Here is a 19328-nt window from a genome sequence, read left to right as displayed (position 1 = left end):
ACGTTCATCATTAATAAAAGTAAATGTAAACCTATATCTCAATGGAAGGGAGGAGCTGATTTCTTTTAAGTCTGAATTAGAAAGATCATCAGTGTTGCTAACCTCTCCCATTAGGCTAAGAATACAGTAGGAAACGTGTCAGCTCCACTGATTTCCTGTTGTTGCTTAAACTGGTATTACCAGTACTGTCTTCTCTGCAGAAATCCTTGTGAGCCACTTTTCCGTTCTGATACTTCTCCTTGGTTAAAATTGGATGATAGAATCTTCAGTTCCTTAAGTGAACACACATAAACATCAATAAGAGGCAACACAGTGGAAATGAAAGAAGTGTAAAGACCACATGTTAGCCCCTGTATGCTGTGAATCTCCCGATATTTCCTCGGGACACCTCTGAAAGGGAGAAAAAGAGACCAGCTGACCTCTGGGCAAATGAGGGCAGCAATTTCAATCTGTTTATTGCACATTTGCAGAGTCTGTTTCTTTTTTAATAAAAAATATAAGCGGAAGCTCTAATATTTATTTCTCATGGCCTACTTTGGAGACCAAGAGTATAAACAGTTGTGGTAGGTAGCTGAAGCTGTTATTGGAAACATTCGATATTTTGCTTGAATAGTAACAGGTCATGGCCATGTTCTAGGCACCCAGCTGCATGTGACTCCTTCATTGTGATCAGTAGGAAACTTTCATAAAGCATTTTTTTCTTTATAGTAACTAGATAATTCTTTCTCCTCTGAGCCTCAATCATTCATGACTTTAGAGAAAATAACAAAAACGCTGTAAAAGGTATTCATTCATCTTGAGCATTTATTGCACTCTCAGGTTAAGATAAGAGTATTCTTGAAGACTCAATTATTCTGAGAGGTGCTGCAAAGGGTTATTTACTGGTTAAAGGTCACACCATTACACGGTTCAATTGCACAAGTGATCCTGAAATGACTCGTGACACTGTGTCAGTGTAGATTCTATCTAAACTCCTTGTTTCTTTTGTACTATATTCTGTCTAATTTGTCTTAGTCTGCTTGGGCTGCCATAACAAAATATCAACACTGAGTGGCTTACATGAGATAAATTTGTTTCTCACAGTTCTGGAGGTTGGAAAGTCCAAGATCAAGGTGCCAGCTGATTCAGTTCGGGCTCCCTTTCTGGCTTGCAGATGGCCACCTTCCCAGTATGGGCTCACACTGCCTTTCCTCTGTGTATGCATATGAAGAGAGGGAGTGAGTGCTCCTGATGTCTCTTCTGATAAGGACACTAATACTATCAGATCAGGGCCCAGTTGCTTCCTTAAAGGCCCTATCTCTAAATACAATCATATTCAGGGATTAGGGTTTCAACACATGAATCTTGTGGGAATGCAAACCTTCCTTATATAATATAATTTATACGCTTGCTTTCAACAAATATTTATTGAATGCTTTCTATGTTCCTGGCACTGTAATCAAGTTGCTGTTCTCACTGTAGGGGAAGAACAGCAGATAATGCAAACATGCACGTTAACATGTGTATTAAAAGGAAAACTAAAGTAAATTAAGGAGACAAAGAATGAGAGTGTTGAGAAAGGGGGCTATTTGTAGAATGGGTGTTGAGGGACTGCCTCTCCAATGGCAGACATGAAAGTAGACATCTGATGTAACTGAGGAGCAAGACTCTAAATATTTACAGGAAGAGTTCTAGCTCAAAGGTCAAGAGACAGGAGAATGAGGTCTAAAGAGCAAAAGAAAGCCAGAGAGTCTGTGACAAGATGTGGGACAGGACAGTGGTAGAGAAGAAGGTGAGAGAGCTCAGGTGGCAAGCAGGCAAGGCGTTGACAGACAGGGCCAGGTTGTATTGTATTTTGAGAGCAGTAGAAAGCCATTGAGGGTTGTTTTCTTTCTTTTTTTTTTTTTTTTAGCAGAGGATTGACATGAATTATTATATATACTTTCAAAAAGTGTCACTTTAAATGCTATCTGGTTAACAGACCATAGGGGCAAGACTAAGAGCAGAAAGACAAGTTTAGAGGCTTTTTTGCAAATCCAAGTGAACAATGCTAGTTTGGAAGAGAGTGGACTTGGGATATGAAATACCTTCGGAAGATGGAGGTATCAGGATTTCCTAATAGATTAGATATGGGGTATGAAAGAAAGAAGAACAACAACATCAAAAATCTTTGCTGGCTTGGAATAATTCTAGGGGCCGGGTGCAGTAGCTCACGCCTGTAATCCCAGCACTTTGGGAGGCCAAGGCTGGCGGATCAGGCCAGGAGTTAGACATCGGTCCGGCCATCTTGGGGAAACCCATCTCTGCTAAAAATATGGAAATTAGCTTGGCATGGTCATGTGCCAGTCGTTGTAGTTCCAGCTATTCGGGAGGCACCTTGAACCCAGGAGGTGGAAGTTGCAGTCCAGCCTGGGCGACACAGTAAGACCCTGTATAAAGAAAAAAAAAAAAAAGAAAGAAAAGAAATAATTCTAGGGTTCAAATCAAAAGAGGAATCTAAAATTAAAACCACTTAGAGGATGTGCTCTCCTACCACTCCGTACCTCCACATACAACTTTTCAAAAGTGCAATTTGTCATCTTTGCATTTGTCTATTTAGCATGTGTCTCTTCCCTCATTAGAATATGAGCTCCTAAAAGGCAAGACTTGTATTTATCTATCTGTTCCCCCTTATATTACCTGCACGAAGCTCAATGCCAGCTACTTGCTGAGCCCTCATTAAATCCTTTAAAGAATGAACCAGACCTGCCAGGAGAGGTGACTCACGCCTGTAATCCCAGCATTTTGGGAGGCCGAGGCAGCTGGGTCACCTGAGGTCAGGAGTTCGAGACCAGCCTGGGCAACACGGTGAAATCCCGTCTCTGCTGAAAAATACAAAAAATTAACTGGACATGGTGGTGTGCACCTGTAATCCCAGCTACTTGGGAGGCTGAGACAGGAGAATCACTTGAACGTGGAAGGTGGAGGTTGCAGTGAGTCGAGATCACGTCACTGCACTCCAGCCTGGACAACAGAGTGAGAGTCCATCAAAAAAAAAAAAAAGAAGAAGAAAAAGAAAGAAAGAAAGAAAAAGAAAAAAAAAGGAATGAAGGAATGAACGGGACCAGATGTGTTGACTCATACATGTAATTCCAGCACTTTGGGAAGCCAAGGCGGATGGCTTGATGGTAGAAGTTCAAGGTTATAGTGAACTATGATAGTGCCACTGCAGTCCAGCCTGCGCCACCGAGTGAGACCCTGTCACTAAAACATTAAAGAAAGAAAAGAAAAAAACAAACAATTAATGGATGTCCAAAGCTTTGAGCAATCTTGAAATTATATCTTATTAGAAACAGTTGAAGGAAATAGAGATATTGAAAAGGAAATAGTTCATTAAATGGCAACTAGGACAATAAAGGTCCTACATAATACAAATATCCCTCCCAGGTTCAAGGTGCCTCCAGAATGGCTGGGACTACAGCCACTAGCACATGACCATGCCAAGCTAATTTCCATATTTTTAGTAGAGATGGTGTTTCCCCAAGATGGCCAGGCTGATCTTTAACTCCCGGCCTCAAGTGATCCACCATCCTTTGCCTCCCAAAATTCAAAATATCCATTTGTATTGTCCAAACTCCAAGACAAAACCAATTTTACTACTCCAAATAGTTGCTGGATCTCTTATACTATCAGCTCGTTTGGTTCATTCTTCGGTCAATAGAGTTTTACCCTGATCTGACATCCTAGCTATATCATACTTTTAAATCTACTTAATTCTTAGAAAAGTATTATTTCTGCTAAAAAATAATGGCTACCTCTAGTCCTTCATTATGCAAGCTCAAGCAAAAAAATGGTAAAACTGCAGTAAGGTGTACAGATAATTTTCCAATCTTATTTTCAATGATTCCAGAGTGCCTCTCCCATAAAGTTTTACACCAGCTGTTAAAAGCTCTTCAAACTGATCTTGTTGCATCTTATTTTCACCTCTCAGTCACATCAAAGGGAAAATGAAAAAGAATAGTAAAGAGACCAAAAGTTCTGGAGATGAACAAGTGCCAGATAGTGACTGACCTGGATCATCTTGACCATTGGAAGGTCTGAACTATTCAAAGGTGACCACATTTAGAGCTTGGTGCACAGCAAACGTATAAATGTGCGGGTGTCTAATATTAATTGTTTATTTAAAAATTAAGTTTCTTACACCCTTTCGCTGAAATGTCACTAGTCTGGGGCCTCCAAAGGCGAACGTGCAGAAGAAGGCTGCAGTAAGGATGGAGAGTCTTTGTGTAAACGACATGACAGGACACCAAGCCATGTGTGGTTTGTGATGTCAGCAGAACCCGCTGATGGAATCTCTGAGTTTCCATCACTTGGCTAGAGAACGTCCCTATAAGAAAAGGCTGACCCTTGACACCGCCAGAAACTTTCCCCGGACTTGGTGTCCATTTGCTGGAGATGCCCCCGCTGGCGCCCCCGCGAATCCCAGAGGTAGGTCCTGGGGAGGCCCCCAGGAGGGGGCCAGGTCCCAAGACCGGAGTCCCAGCACGGCCGCCACGCGCCAGCGGGTGACAGCCCCGGGGGGCGGAGGGAGGCCGTCCAGGGCTCCCGGGACCCGCCTAGGCGTTGGGCCCCCGCCTGCAGGACTGTCGGCCGCGAGGATGGGGAGGGACCCGCAGTCCCCGCCCCGCAGGGCGTCGGCAGCAGGGCGGGGAGCGAGGTGGCGGAGCGGGAACGGCGGCCCAGGATGCGGGCGGGGGAGGCGGCCGAAGTGGGAGAGGGCGGGCTCGGCGGGGCGGGGCGGGGTCGGCGCTGTCCCCGCGGCTTTACAAAGCCCGCGCCAGCCTCAGCCGCCCGGCGGGACCCAGAACCGCCGCCGAGCCTCCAGCGTCCCCAGGTAGCGCGGGCGTCGCGCGGGGCGGGGCGGGAGCGCGTCCGGGAGGAGCCGCGCCAGGGTGGGCGGGATTATGGTGGGGAGGGGTCTTTCTGCCCACTCGCAGCCCCCACATCCTCAGACTCAGGGGGACGCGAGAACTTAGAGCATCCCTTTGCACCCCTGAAAGGAGAGTGACCTGGTTACCTTTCCCTGACCTCCTGACAGCTAGCCCAGCTGCTCTGACAAAGCACAGGGCCCAAGGGTGCTTGCTTCCAGAATACTTTGGGTGTCTTCAGCGCCCTCCTACCTAAGCGTCCTCCAGCACGCTCGCGCGCGCGCGCGCACACACACACACACACACGCACACACACTGGCGGAGGCGGGTGGCCGGAGGGATTAGAGGGATAAAGTCACTGTCAGTCAGAAGAAACAAGAATGTGGGCTGGACGTGCCACACTGGGGTCTTCTGAAAGTAGGCGCAGCATCTGCAGCTCCTCATACCCGGCCCAAAGGTGATGAGGGATTGATTTTTCTGGGTTTGTTAGCTGTGAAGGCCCCGGGCTGTAAAAAGGTTTGGGTGAAGAATTAGACTTGGATTTATTGAGGCTTTCTTTGCCCTGCTATGCAACACCTTCTGGTGTCTGGAGATGGGGTATTTTGGAGCACTCATACAAAGTTTGAATTGGTATTCAAGGGAGCTTGGTTTTGAAAACTTGGGAATTAAAAAAAAAATGAAGATATACATTCTCTTAGTTTAAATTGGGTTTTATTTTTCAATATACATGCATGTATTTTAAGATAAGCAATCACGGTGATGTCACTCAAATGTGAGTCCAGCAGGTGTGACATTGTTAGAATCTGAATTGGAAACTAAGTTTACCTTACAGTTTTAGGGAAATTGACTGCTTTTTTATATACCTTTTTATGCGCTGTATTACTGGGAGGTATCTGTGCTGAGAATCCCATCACATTATCTTGCTGTTGGTGAGAAGGTCTCCCCTGGTTTTGGCCACCTGACCTGGGACAAAACCCAATATATATATATATTTTATTACTAGTGTTTCAGGTGTCTGCAAATCTGCTTCTTGGGCCTCTAGTCATAGTCTCTGGTTAGAAGAAAAAGGCATCAAAAATGTGCCCTAGGCACATTTGGGAGCAAGGAGGAAGGCTGTAGATTTCTTTTTCCCTAAAGTTTTCATGTTTTGGCAATTTAAACCTCAAAGCATTGTTTACCACCTGTCAGATGCACTCGGAAGTGTAAGGATTAACTAATAAAAGACTTGTAAAATGCTTCCTGAATCTAAAATTCTATAAATATGCTAAGTAGTAATAATCCACCCATTGTTAAATTTATGTAGCTGCTTCTGCCATGCATAGAAGATGATTTAGATGCATGTTTCCTGTCAATTAAACAATGAGTTTGCAGCAGAATAATGAGTTCAATTCACATCCTATGAAACTTTGAAATAAAATTTCTCCCATAAAGCAGCAACAGCAAAAAATCATAAAGTAAACTGCATTTCAAAAAGCTGTATAGGAAATTGCATTTACCTTATGGTTGCATGAAGAGGGACCCAGTGAACTTCTGAAACAAAGAAATATTCAACCCCGGTTCGTGTGTGTCTGAACCATAAACATTCCCTAACAGGGAGGGCATGGAGGTTTTGTGGAACCGACTGATAGATCTCCAGTTTAATCCATGAAATATGCCTCTTGGTATTTTAAGGTTGAATTCAACCTGTGGTTTTGTTCATAGACAATGGAGAAAAGCTGTATAGTACTTGGATTAATTATTGATTCTTCCAATATCATGGGCTTGGTTTTGAAACGTCCTTAACACCAGCTATCATTTTAATATCCTGCAAATAATTGGTTTGTTCCCAGTTGATTTAGTGGCATTTAACATTTTTCTTTTAGCATGTTTTGAATAACAAAGTGTGTCATTCTGTTTAGTTAGATCCTAGGGTAAAACCCATTTCTTACTGGCTACGTTTAAGTGTAAATACCGATATGGGCGATCTTTTTTTGTTTGTTTTACGTAGACAATTCTATATTTACCACTAGTAGATTAAGCTGTGAGCAAAACCATGAAGTTGGGGATGTCTTTTTTTTGACACGTGTCCCCTTTAGTGGCCTTTCCATTTCCTCCACTAGGATTTGGATGGGCAGTTGCTAAATAGGCTCCATTCCAGTATTCTACAACCTTCCCTCTGCTGCCACTCCTCCTTTATCCAAGTAACTTACCCTCTGCTCTACTTTGTCTTGACTTGACAACAAGTTGGTACAGGGGAAAGTGCACTAGGTGAAAAATACAAGAGCTTGCATTTCTGAAGCAGCTGTGATATACTAGGCACTGTGCCACAGTATCTCATTAAATTCTTGTAATAATCTGGTGAGGTAGACATTGTCTGTGTTTCACAGAAAAGAAAGCTGAGGCTTAGAGAAGCTCTCATGCCCAAGGATGAGCAGTTTATGAATAGAAAAGCCAGGATTTGAACCAACACACTCTCCTGCTTCCTGCTGCCTTGCAATCTCTAAGAAGAGTTCACATTCTGGACTGAAGTGTGGAAGAGTTCTTCTATTCATTAGCCATTTGACCTCAGAGAAGTCCTTTAAACCCTCTGAGCCTCTGGTTTCCTTTCACTAGTTTTGGATTAAATTATCTCTCAGAGATAGCAGAGACTGTTCCAGGAATTTGGATGCCGAGCACATAAGCTGTTTCTCCCACAGGATCCCAGAATATGCTCTCCCTTCCCCTTTCTCCAGCCCCCTTCCTTCCCATTTTTCTTCTTTTCTTCCTGTAGGTCTGAGTAAATTGCACTTCCTCCAGGAGGTTTCTTCTGAACACCCTTCTGTTCTTCTCCATCTTAGCCCTCAGTATCTCTCATAGAGCCGGTTACAAACTGAAGTCTTTTATTTATATTTATTTAATATGATTGTTGTTTTTATCTTCTTCTCCATCACTCCCTACCTTCCCGTCAGAATGGAGACTGCATAGGCCAGAACTCTTTCTTCTGACTTTTTTCATGACTGTATTCCCAGGGCCTAGCACAGTGATGAATGGCACATAGTCATTTGGTCTGTAAGCATGTTTGAATAAATAATTATCTCTTATAAAAGACATGTGTGAATGGCTAATATATTGTCCCTTCCTCGGGAAAGCCTAAATGAAGCATCATTGATCTTGCAGTGTTAGAGAGGGTGCGCCTGAATTATGAATGGAGATCTGAGTACTGTAATGGAGATGACAGGGCCGCCCTCAGACACACAGGACGAATGGACACACTGCACCTAGTACAACCCCATATTAATTGCAGAGAAAACTGAAGCTCAGAATGATCATAGAAATTTACATCTAGACAATACTTTAGAGATCGGCTAATAGTCTAAGCCATTGTTTTATTGATGAACAAACTGAAGCCCCCCCCAAAACAGACCCTAAACTATGGAACCTAGGCCTTCTGACTTATAAATCAGCATTCTTTTCACTCTGAGATCAAAAATAGTGAGGACTACCCAGTCAACAGGAATAAAGAGTTTGGACAATGATCCTTTCTTTCAGAAATTCAAAAGAGGCTTAGGTTCCCCACACCAATCCTGAGTAGCCACATTCAAACATCTTACTAGGTATAGACTATTTTTAAATTTCGTCTGGTCTCTATAAACTGCAGTGATGCATTTACTATTTTAATGATCCATCAAGCAGCCTTTTAATACCTATCATTAGTTTACCAATTCTTTTTAAATGCTTGGACAGTCTAAATGGAAAATTTACAGTGCTGAGCATTTAACACTGGTGCGATAGATTCAAGACACATTTAAAAGATGATCGCTAGTATGAACCTCAAAATGTTGGGGGCTTATCTTTAAGGACTAAAATGATAACTTTTCTTCTCTAACATAGATAGCAATCCTTGCTAAAGTATTACATTTCATAAACAAACAGTTCTTAAAGTTGAAAGGGCATAAAAATCATCTGGAAGGTTTTTTAAAGTCACAGATTGCTTGGAGCCATTCTGCACAGTTCTGAATTAATAGGTTTGAGATTGCACCCAGACAACTGCACTTTAACAAATACCTTTGATGATTTCTCAATCAAATGGTCTGACGATCTCAGTTTGAGATCCAATAACAATTTTGGTATGTTTTTAATTTCCCCAGATTCTTCCTAAGAGGATAATTTTTTTTAAAAAAAAGTTATTTTGGGAGGAACTCAATGTGTTTGAATCCAGCAAATAGCAGAGATGATCAAAATTGTTTATTAGGTATGATGACATTTGTTTCCTTGTAGCAAAAGCTGTGTGTGTGTGTATGTGTGTGTGTGTATGTGTGTGTATGTGTGTGTGTGTATGTATGTGTGTATGTAACTATGATGTGGCTACTAGACTTGATATTGGCCCCAAATCAAACATGTTCAAAAATGTTTCTATTGGACCACAAAAATAAATCGGTGAGCAGCAATAAGAGTTGAGTGTTAAGTTTTGTGGGGAAACAGTGAAGTCTCTCGTTCTCCAGATGCTTACATTCTATACAGTTGAGAAATAAGATTAATATCCACAAAACATTCAGGATAAGTTTGCAAATCAAATACAGAATGCCTAGTTAAATCTGAATTTCAAGTACACAACAAATCATGTTTTAGTAAAATTGTGTCTCCCATATAGTATTTTTATTTGCTAAATCTGGCATTCCTGCTCAGAGAACATTAGTGTTCAGTGTCATTAGTTTCCAGAAGTGAGGGTGCTGAGTGGTGGTTGTTAAGCTTAAAGAAACTGATAAAAGCTCTGGACGTGCTCCTAAGGAAAATGCCCGCATGGCACATTCCAACAGGCCTTGCATTACCATTCCATGGGTTCCATGCTGCTGAAGCTCTCGGGGACATCAGGTCATCTACAATGGTGGCAAGCTCCTCAGGCTATTTTCTTTTGGCTGGAAAGGTCTGGAAAGTGACTGTGAAAAGTATAGTTGAACTAGGTCTTAAAGAGCAGTAGAATTTAGCTGGATTGTGGGTGGGAAGACATCTGAAGCTTTGAGAGGAGGCAGACTCCCTTAGGCCTTGAGGGTACTTAGTACAGAATACTGAGAAATTAGCTTGGGCAGGTTGAAAAAAAAAAAGAAAGAAAGAAAAAAACACCTGGATTGTGAACAACCTTAAATTCTAAAGGGTTTAGAACTTAGACTGCCCATGCTGAAAAATAAAGTGTCCTCATTGATGTGTCAGCGGGGAGAACATGATCAAACAAAAGGAAAGAATAAAGGAAAATCCTAGGAAGCCCAAGCTCTGCAGTGAATCAGCCCGGTACGAGTGGGCAACTTCTGTGAGTCACCATCTCCTGAGCTGTGAATTGGGAATAATAATAGAAGCTACTAATGGGATTGTTGTGAGGATAAAATGAAGTTGTTTCGTGCTTAGCACAGTGTGTGATACTGCATAAATATTCAATTCATGGTGGACAAGTACTATGATATGCTCCTGCTGCCCCTAGTAGTGTTCAAGAGAGATAAGTCTCAGCAACCTGCTTGAACCTGATTTTATTTTTTATTTTGGTGGAAGTGAAAAAAAGAAGAAAATGATTGATTTCTGGATTTGGTTATAGCTTTAAAATCTCCCTCTCCCAAACTGAAATTGCATTAACAAAAAACAATAAGGGCAGAAACAAGCCAGCAAAATGCTGTGGATTTTTAAAATAAGTACATTCAACCCTTCATTATTTCTCCTAAGAGGGAATATTATGGATAATTCAAATTATTTACTCTGATCCAAATAAACATTTTAAAATTGTATGTGTTACTCTTAATAGCATGTTTACCATCTTTTCTGGCCAATATTTAAATTAATTGGCATATGATTGCTGTTCCCCAAAGCCTTTTAAACAGTAAGAGATGATGAGGTTATCAGAGATAATTCACAAAGCAGCCAGGTTTCCCTCGAGTAGGTGATAAAGCTGACCCCTAATGTTGGAAATGATATCTTGGGTGCTCTGGAGTCAGACTGCTTAGGTTCCAATCCCTGGTGGCGCCTCCAACTAACTTCGTGACCCAGGCCAGTCATTTTGCTTTTCTACACCTGTTTCTTCCTATAGGTAAAATAAAAGTAGTGATATCCCTGCCTCAAAGGGCAGGTGCATTGAGTCCTCAGTAAGTTGTCTGGTACACAGTAAGCATTTGCCCGTAAGTAAGAATTTCCCAGCATGGACTTTTGTAACCAAAGCAATATAGTCATCTTGTTGGTATATTATTTTCTTTAATATACCCATAAAGAATTTAGTTCAGGAAAGCATCTAATAATGTGGGAGCTATTTATGATCTTTAGTCACAGCTTAATGTATTGATGCATGCAGCCAGGGTTGTTTAGAGCATTTTCCAAGCCATAGAGTACAGTGTTACTCTATGGCTTGGGAAAATGTGAAAGAATTTTTAGCCGAAATTTTCATTATGTGTTTCTTTTTTTAACTTATCTGTGTGCCTTTCTAAAGAGTCTTGGGTTTCTTCTGCATTAAAGTGACTGGGCCCTAGAATTTACTTGGTTCATAAACTTATGAGACGTAACAATACAGGATTGGTTTAAGGTACATTATGGTTGCATGTATGACAGTTATTTTTTATTTGGTTTGTGCTAAGCACCCAGAGAGCATCTCCCACAGTGGCTTAAAGGAGGTAGACTCAACTATTTATTGAATGAATTTAATGTATAATAAAATGCATTGCATTTTTTTTCCTGAGGATATCTTTGCCTCATATTAGCAAATCTAACTTTAAAAAAAGAGAGAGAAGGGAGATCACGCAGCTATTTCAAGACTGAAGCATTAAAAATGTGAACTTGGAGATCTTGTATCTTCTGGAAGTGCTGTCATTTTCACAAGCCTGTATCTCCCACAGAGTCTTTGCATTAGCTGTCTCCTTTCTCTGGAATAGTCTTTCTTCAGATCGTGCTTGGCACAGATAAGCTATCACCTCCTGCTGGGCGCGGTGGCTCACACCTGTAATCCCAGCACTTTGGGAGGCCGAGGCGGGTGGATCACGAGGTTAAGAGATCGAGACCATCCTGGTCAACATGGTGAAACCCCATCTCTACTAATACAAAAAAATTAGCTGGGCATGGTGGTGCGTGCCTGTAATCCCAGCTACTCAGGAGGCTGAGGCAGGAGAATTGCCTGAACCCAGGAGGCGGAGGTCGCGGTGAGCCGAGATTGCGCCATTGCACTCCAGCCTGGGTAACAAGAGCGAAATTCTGTCTCAAAAAAAAAAAAAAAAAGATATCACCTCCTCAGAGAAGTCCTCCCTGACCACCTAATCTCACTCACTTTCTATTACATCACTTTGTTTTATTTATTGTAATATATTACCATGTGATTATATCTTTTCTTTTTACTGTTTATCCTCATCCTTACTGGACTAGAAGTATCCTGAGGTCAGAGGTCAAGCCTACATGTTTTCTCTTGTCTTCCCAGGATCTATAATAGTGCCAGACATTTCACAGATACCCAACAAATATTTTGTCAATTTGTTGAATTAATAAAGATCAATATCAGGTTTTACAGTGTTATCCTAATGCATAGCAGCAATTTTTAATCTTTTGAGTCACATTTACCTTTCTGAATTGGATTAAAATTTTGAAACTCGTCCTTATTAAAAATTTACATACACAATTTTTACATACACGATTTTTTGCATATAATTTAAATTTATAGATCTCAGGCTAAGAACCTCAGCTCTAAAAGTGTGTAAAATATTAAGAAAATCTAATTGCACTATTGAGCTAAATATCACCAAAAAATTAATTACTACAAATGAATTATCATAAATTTTCATTCTCATGCTTTTACAGTAATCAATTACATGTTACCTTTGGAGAATTTTGCAACCCTCCATAGGAAAAAAAAGAGACTATCTATAAATGTTATATATTTTATTTATATGCTGGAAAGGATTTAGGGCTTACAGAGAAAGGCTAATAAAAATATATACTGTACAGCAATATAAAATATATTTCAAATAAGTAAAAAAAAATGAGTCAAAGGAAAAAATAAGGCTAAGAACATAAGATAGAGCCATGAGAGAGATTCATACTCAAAATTTATGCCATGAAATTCAACACCCTTGCTAGAAGATAGTAACAAATTTTCTTCTCAGTTTTTTAGCAGCCAATGCAAAGGAGAAAAAAAATCAGTTATGCCTTGCAGAGGGTCATATTTTATATATACTTATACATGAATATACGTATATATTTGTAACAGAAACTGCCTCTTAAAAGAAGAAAGCCTGAGTATTGTAATAAGGAATAAAGAGATATATTTCTGGTGTTTTGTTTTTGGCACGTGCCCTTGTAGCTGAGCCTGAAATAACCCATTAAAAAATGCTTTAAAATGACTAGCACTTTGGATGTTTATAATTAATGTTTTATGGCTTATTGTAATTTTTGTCAGCAGTAGACCTTTGGAAGGAGACCAGTAAGGAGAGATGGAGCTTGTGCAATGAAGACAATGGGTTTTCTCCATTTCCTTACAGCCCCTCTTTTTACCTAACCAAGCAGAGAGACACTTTCCCTTCATCAGCCCACCATATCCATTGTTACACACTATTTAATAAAATGCCTGAAACTCAGAGAGGCTTACACCTAGGATATTGACTAAAGCAAGTTATTCCTGCTAACCTTAGTTTCCTTGGATAGGAGTCTATCTGGGACTTCTACACCTTCTCTCTTGGAGAGAGCAAATACAATAACTAGCTTCTTAGAACATTATGTGGATTTCTGGCATTCTCTGAGGGGCTATAAATGGATCACATTGACAGCTTTATTTGTCATTCTTAAATGGAATGTGTTTTTCCCGTTTGTGTTAGATCAAAATCTGATGGCATTTCTTATTTCAATGTGGAGTGTTTTTACTCTCATAATTGCAAAAGTGCATTCATAACTGATACTATTCTAATTTACAAAATTTGTGTTTCATGATTTGGGGGCATGAGAAAAATATGACTGAGGGAAAATATCTTGTGCAACATTTGAGTGTCGCCTATTTATTGAGATCCTGATACAGTTGCTAGAATTCCGTCACCATATGGAAGCAGAGACAATTATATTGCATTTGATGACATGAATTTTAGAAGCTAAGATATAAAAAGGCATATCTAGCAGAATATCTACAATCCAGACACTCAGGCATTTTCGAAATCTCTTCTGTCCTTTGTGTCCCCAGCGTGTCTGTGGTCCTTGTCCTCCTTTCCTCCCCTTGCAATGACTTTTATTCAATATACACAGTAGCCAAAATCAAGATAATAGGATTGGAAAATACTACCTTCGTATCTTAGCACATATCTTATATGATAAAACCAGTTGCACCTGCCCAGGTGAAATTTTTCATTCAAAAATCCTAATCATTCCCATTCACCCACTACTAAGCCTGAATGAGAAAGGAAATCTTCCTACTTTCATTTCTCACATCCATTCAAAGTTCTCAGTGCTCTTGTGACTCACCCCAGTTCTGTGCAAAATGTATCCCTGGCCTAGAATTTAAAAATCCAACTCAGATTTTTAAATGCCAGGCCAGGGGTACATTCTTCTCACTGAACTTATGTCTGTGTTTATTTTCATACTCAGTTCACACACTCATACTTTCAAAAAAGTTGTCTTTAATGATAACCTACTATGTGTTAGTCACTGAATTGCATCAGATACTCCCTGCCTCCATTTGGCCTATGAACTAGGAGGGGAAGACAGAGAGTAAAAGAATGATACACATGAATATGAAATTGAAACTGTTCTAAGTGCTACAAAAGAGAGATACAAGGTTCTGTGAAATGATATCCAAATGATGCACAGGCGTCAACTAGACAGGGCACAGAGGCAGAAGTTCTCTAGCAGGAGACAGAACAGGCAGAATGAAAGACTGAGGGAAGGCCGGGTGCAGTGGCTCATGCCTGTAATCCCAGCACTTTGGGAGGCCAAGGCAGCCAGATCACAAGGTCAGGAGTTTGAGACCAGCCTGGCCAGCATGGTGAAACTTCCATCTCTACTAAAAAAATTCAAAAATTAGCCAGGCATGATGGCACGTGCCCGTAACCCCAGCTACCTGGGAGGCTGAGGCAGGAGAATTGCTTGAACTGGGAGGCGGAGGTTGCAATGAGCCGAGATTATGCCACTGTACTCCAGCCTGGGCGACAGAGCAAGACTCCATCTCAAAAAAAAAAAAAAAAAAAAAAAAAAAAAAAAAACTGAGGGAAGGCCACAATGTTTGGACTACAGAAGAGGGGTGAACTGCCTAAGTATGGAGATGTCTTCAGGTCCATCCCCATGGAAGCCTTTTTAGCCATATCAAGAAATATGCCTTTATCCTAGGACCAGTGAAAACATGGAGGGTTTTGGTTGTTTTTGTTTTTTGGGGGGAGGGGGAGTGCTGTAGTTAGTTACATCATGAAGATGGTGGATGAGTTTCTGAACTATGACAATGACTTTGGACATGTCAATGGGAAATAGGACTTTTTGTATGCAAGGTGGCCGTCATGTAATCATTGGATATGTGGGTTGTGGGGAGTAAGAGAATGAAGATGATGCCAAGTGTTTTGAACAAGGGAGAGTGGTAGTGCCACTGATTTTAAGGAACGGGGGGGAGAAGCAAATTCAGAAGAGGATGGAGATGAAGATTTAGTCCACAAAAGCATCTAAAAAGATATAATTTAAGCTATAGATGTGAATGAAAATGCTGAGAACCTTGTGGAAGGCCCACGTTTAAGGAAGGCAGAAGAAGAGGAGCCAAAAGAAGAAAATTCAGGGGAGTTTCTTGACATGGGAATTGAGGTTACAGGGAAACTGAGAAAAAGATGTGGACTTCAAAGAAGAGGCCTCATGCTGTGATTTGTTTCACTGATATAATCACTAGGTTGTGCCTTTTCTCTTTCTCTTCCTTTCCCCACGGAGTGGCCCCACGAAATGGGCTGTACAGCTGTCCGTTCTGTCTCACATCTGGGTCCACACTTCATCTTCGCTGCTCTGCCCTTCCTCATTAACGAGCAGCCACTGGCCTGGAGCCACCCGCAATCAAGGATTTCCTTCAGAAACTCCTTCTTACTGTTGAGAAAATGACTTTGTAAAGAAGCTGCTTGTGTCTTTGTTAGAGAGGCACAGAAAGGGAGGAGAGCTGGATGATTTGCTAATTGGGAGTTACTGGGTTTAGATTTAAGATTTTCCTGATTCAAGCTTCAGTTTGTTTCTAGGAGTAATACAGGTTTTAGAGAAATAATAACTACCTCCAAGCAAAAGTACTGTTTTGCCCTTCAGTTTTTATATTAGGTAGTCAGCCCTACTCATAAAATAGTCCATTTTATCTCAATGTCTCTATATCAGGTTTTACATGAAAAATTTCTCAATGAATTTTTTATTAGGTGGATAAAATATTTGGCTTCGTTGGAGGAAGTGATATGTTTTCTCCTAAGAATAGGACTTACATGGTTTCTCCTAAGAATAGGGCTTTGTTTTCACCTAAATTACCAAGAAATTCCAATCCAAATTATAACTTCAATCGCTTCAACTGTGTTGACCAGTATATATGGCATATATATATATATAAAATGTATATTTCATTAATTTCTTGGAAGGTACCTCAAATCCTCAAGGTAAAAAGAAAGTCAGGACATAAATAAATAATCTTACTGTTAACTAAATTCCTTTCCAAACATTATCTCGTTTGACTGTCAAAACAGTCCTACTGAGTAACTGGTATTATTACTTCCACCTGGGAGAGGAGGGCAGCGTCACCCGGAAGTTAAGGACTTAAAGTTCACTCAGATGAAAACTATGAGTGAGCTTTGACCTTAGATATTCTGTCTTCAAAGGCAATAGTCATTCCAGCTTTCTTTGCTCTAACTTTTGTAAGCAGCAGGGAGATTTGTAAATGGCATGTAGTTGGCTGGCATATTTCTCATTCTCATGAGAAATAATCACTGACGTGAGAAACTAATATTGTTTGAGTGGTTTTCTTCTTGATAATGAAACATTCCATGCTTGTATCTCTTTCCTAGGTTTTATAATAATCAAGAAGCACATGAAAAGGCCTCTTCATCAAGCATTCTTGACTAAGTTATGAAAATGGAATTGAAGTTTATTTTCCCCCTTCATATGGTGAGTAACTACTAATTTAGGTGACAGAATTAGCTTTCCTTTTTCTTATAATATTTAACAAAGAAATGGAAAAGCATCTGTGTAAAGATGGCATGACTTAAGAATATCTAGATTGTCTTCAGAATGTTTCACGAAAAGTAGAAATATTTCATTTTTTTAGTTCAGTTATGGGTTTTATAAATTCTAGTTAAATATGTTTTATCTGGTTTAGAATTTGAGTCATTTGGACCTATATATGAGTTTTGATTACTAAAATAACGTAACTCTTCTACCCATTTTATACACACTTGAAATTCTTTAGCGCATAGCGTTTTGTATAGGAAATTGACATGTGGACTCTGAAAAGTCATGGCCATAAACAAGGAGGATTTAAAAATGACCAGATTGCTATGCATGGCATTTCTCTTTCTCCCAGATGTCTTAGCTTGGAGCATCCACCCTTTTTGGCCTGGGCACTGAATGTCTTTAATTAGAAATCTTATTAGAACTAGAGTCATCCCAAGTGAGTAAAATCAACTTTTAAAAAAGGTCCACATTATTGAAGTTTTTTCCCCAGAGTATTTGTGCCTAAAAAATGTAAAATTACTTGAAATGGACAGTTTACCCTTCTTCGTCCACCCTTAAAATTATTTGTTATTTTCACTCTTCATTGTGTTTTAGTTTTCTTCATATGTTTATACGTTCTAATGCATACTTAAAAGAAAAACCCTCTGTGTGTAGCTGTGAGACATTGTAAAATTTCATTTATGCCAATGAATTAAGATAGTGGGGATATCTGAATTTGTGGGAAGGCTGAATTATAGATAACTCTTAAATAAATGTGGCTTTTATTACCTTTAACTACATATACTAACTTCAACAAAACATTATAAAGTAGAAGTCTTTAAGGAGACCTGTTATAATAAATCATATGAACATTTTGTTATTAGCATATAGATTGGATGTATGTAGGAACTTGTAAAGTGCCTGAGGTTCCTTGAAAATTGTTTATTCTGTGTCTAAAATGTGTACATAAGACTGAAAATAAATGTTTAAAACACCTTATATTATCCACCTATAAATAAAGTATTTACAAAGCAAGGGTAAACATCCACCCAGCTCATGAACAAATTATCAGAAGATTTTAAATTTACTGAAGCCCCAAATTAATGAGATATTACCATGTGTGCATAAATGACTTAAAGAATAAAATTTGCTGATCCTTCTCTCATATGGGTATTTGTGCTAATGAACCAGGATCCTATTTACACTATTAGTCCCCAAAGTAATTGCTTATTTGAAGAAGTTCTGTCTTATGGGTTTTCAGTTAATTAAATCTATTTGCATTTTATGCACGCGTTTCAAATTCTCAAGCCCTATGTTTTATAAGCCAGATTCAAATATGTTCATGTAATAATATCTCTTATTAAGGCTGTAGTCTTTCATTTTTAAAGGAACATTCAGAATAGCTATATGCATAAAACATTTATTAATAAAATCCTATCAATATTTTAGAAAAGTCAATCCTTTAAATGTTATTTTTTAGTTTAAATTTACCAATTTGTAATGGTGATTACTATACCGAACAGACTTCCAATCTCTAATGTTTCAGTTAATTTATTCAGTGATTTTTTTGTTTGATTTTGCATGTCAGTTTTTAACTTCTAATATGCCTTTAGAATTACAAGCACCCTTTTCAAGGTATGTGCATATTCAATTGATCTTGCCTATTCAACTGGAGCAAAAATATGGAGCAAAACTTTTCCAATTTTAATACTGAGGAACAGAGTACAATAATTCAGAAAGTTAGAGAGGTTTTAAATGGCATAGTTTTCAGGTAGTTGTCAAATATTTGACCAAGAAGTTGGGAATTAAAATATATAAGTGGTAAAAATTGTAAATGTCTTCATTAGATCCAAACTATGGAAATCTTTCATTGCTACCCTACCTTGGAAGCTTGAAAAAGATACTGAAATTAGGAGGTAGAAGAAACAGAGGGACAAGCCAGAAGAAGGGCGGGGCCCGGAAGCTCATCAGGGTCTAGGCCGTGGAGCACAGCAAGGCCAGACGTTGGGACAGGCACCCAGGGGCACAATTTGGAAAGCAGGTTTAAAATCTAGTTTTGAAATCATGCTTACTAAACGATCTTTAGGTGGTTATTACATGCTCATTGAGTTCAGTCTTTAGGTGTATTAGAGTGCATCTAGGTCTATTTCTCTTTGCAAAGAAGATGTAAAATGCAAAATCTGAATACATTTAGGTTCAAAAATTCCAGCCTAGTATTATGTCTGAATCAATAAAGAGTAAAGTATCCAAGATGAAAAAAGAAAGAAAGAAAGAAATGATATTCTAAAATCAGGATAAGCACGACACATTTTATTCTTTTTACAGAACAATATTGGA

At 39.5% G+C, this 19328-nt stretch overlaps 1 protein-coding gene across 6 annotated transcripts in view; it reads left to right on the top strand.

The window, feature by feature from the left end:
* The first annotated feature begins 4811 nt into the window (after positions 1-4811).
* The window catches only part of RHOBTB1 (Rho related BTB domain containing 1), a 127443-nt gene continuing 112926 nt past the window's right edge, over positions 4812-19328 (top strand). For 3 of the 6 annotated variants that reach the window (XM_064374162.1, XM_064374156.1, XM_064374160.1), the window contains exons 1-2: positions 5247-5343; positions 16847-16946. The gene's annotated coding sequence lies outside the window, so the exon portion shown is untranslated. Of the gene's footprint in view, positions 4853-5246; positions 5344-16846; positions 16947-19328 lie in introns of those variants that run through there. The other 3 variants (XM_064374155.1, XM_064374159.1, XM_064374158.1) reach the window with 2 other exon arrangements.

This window comes from Aotus nancymaae, unplaced genomic scaffold (assembly GCF_030222135.1).
Source record: "Aotus nancymaae isolate 86718 unplaced genomic scaffold, 86718_ANA_hifiasm-v0.15.2.pri h1tg000010l, whole genome shotgun sequence".
NCBI lineage: Eukaryota > Metazoa > Chordata > Mammalia > Primates > Aotidae > Aotus > Aotus nancymaae.
This window is presented reverse-complemented; position numbering and strand designations above follow the sequence as displayed.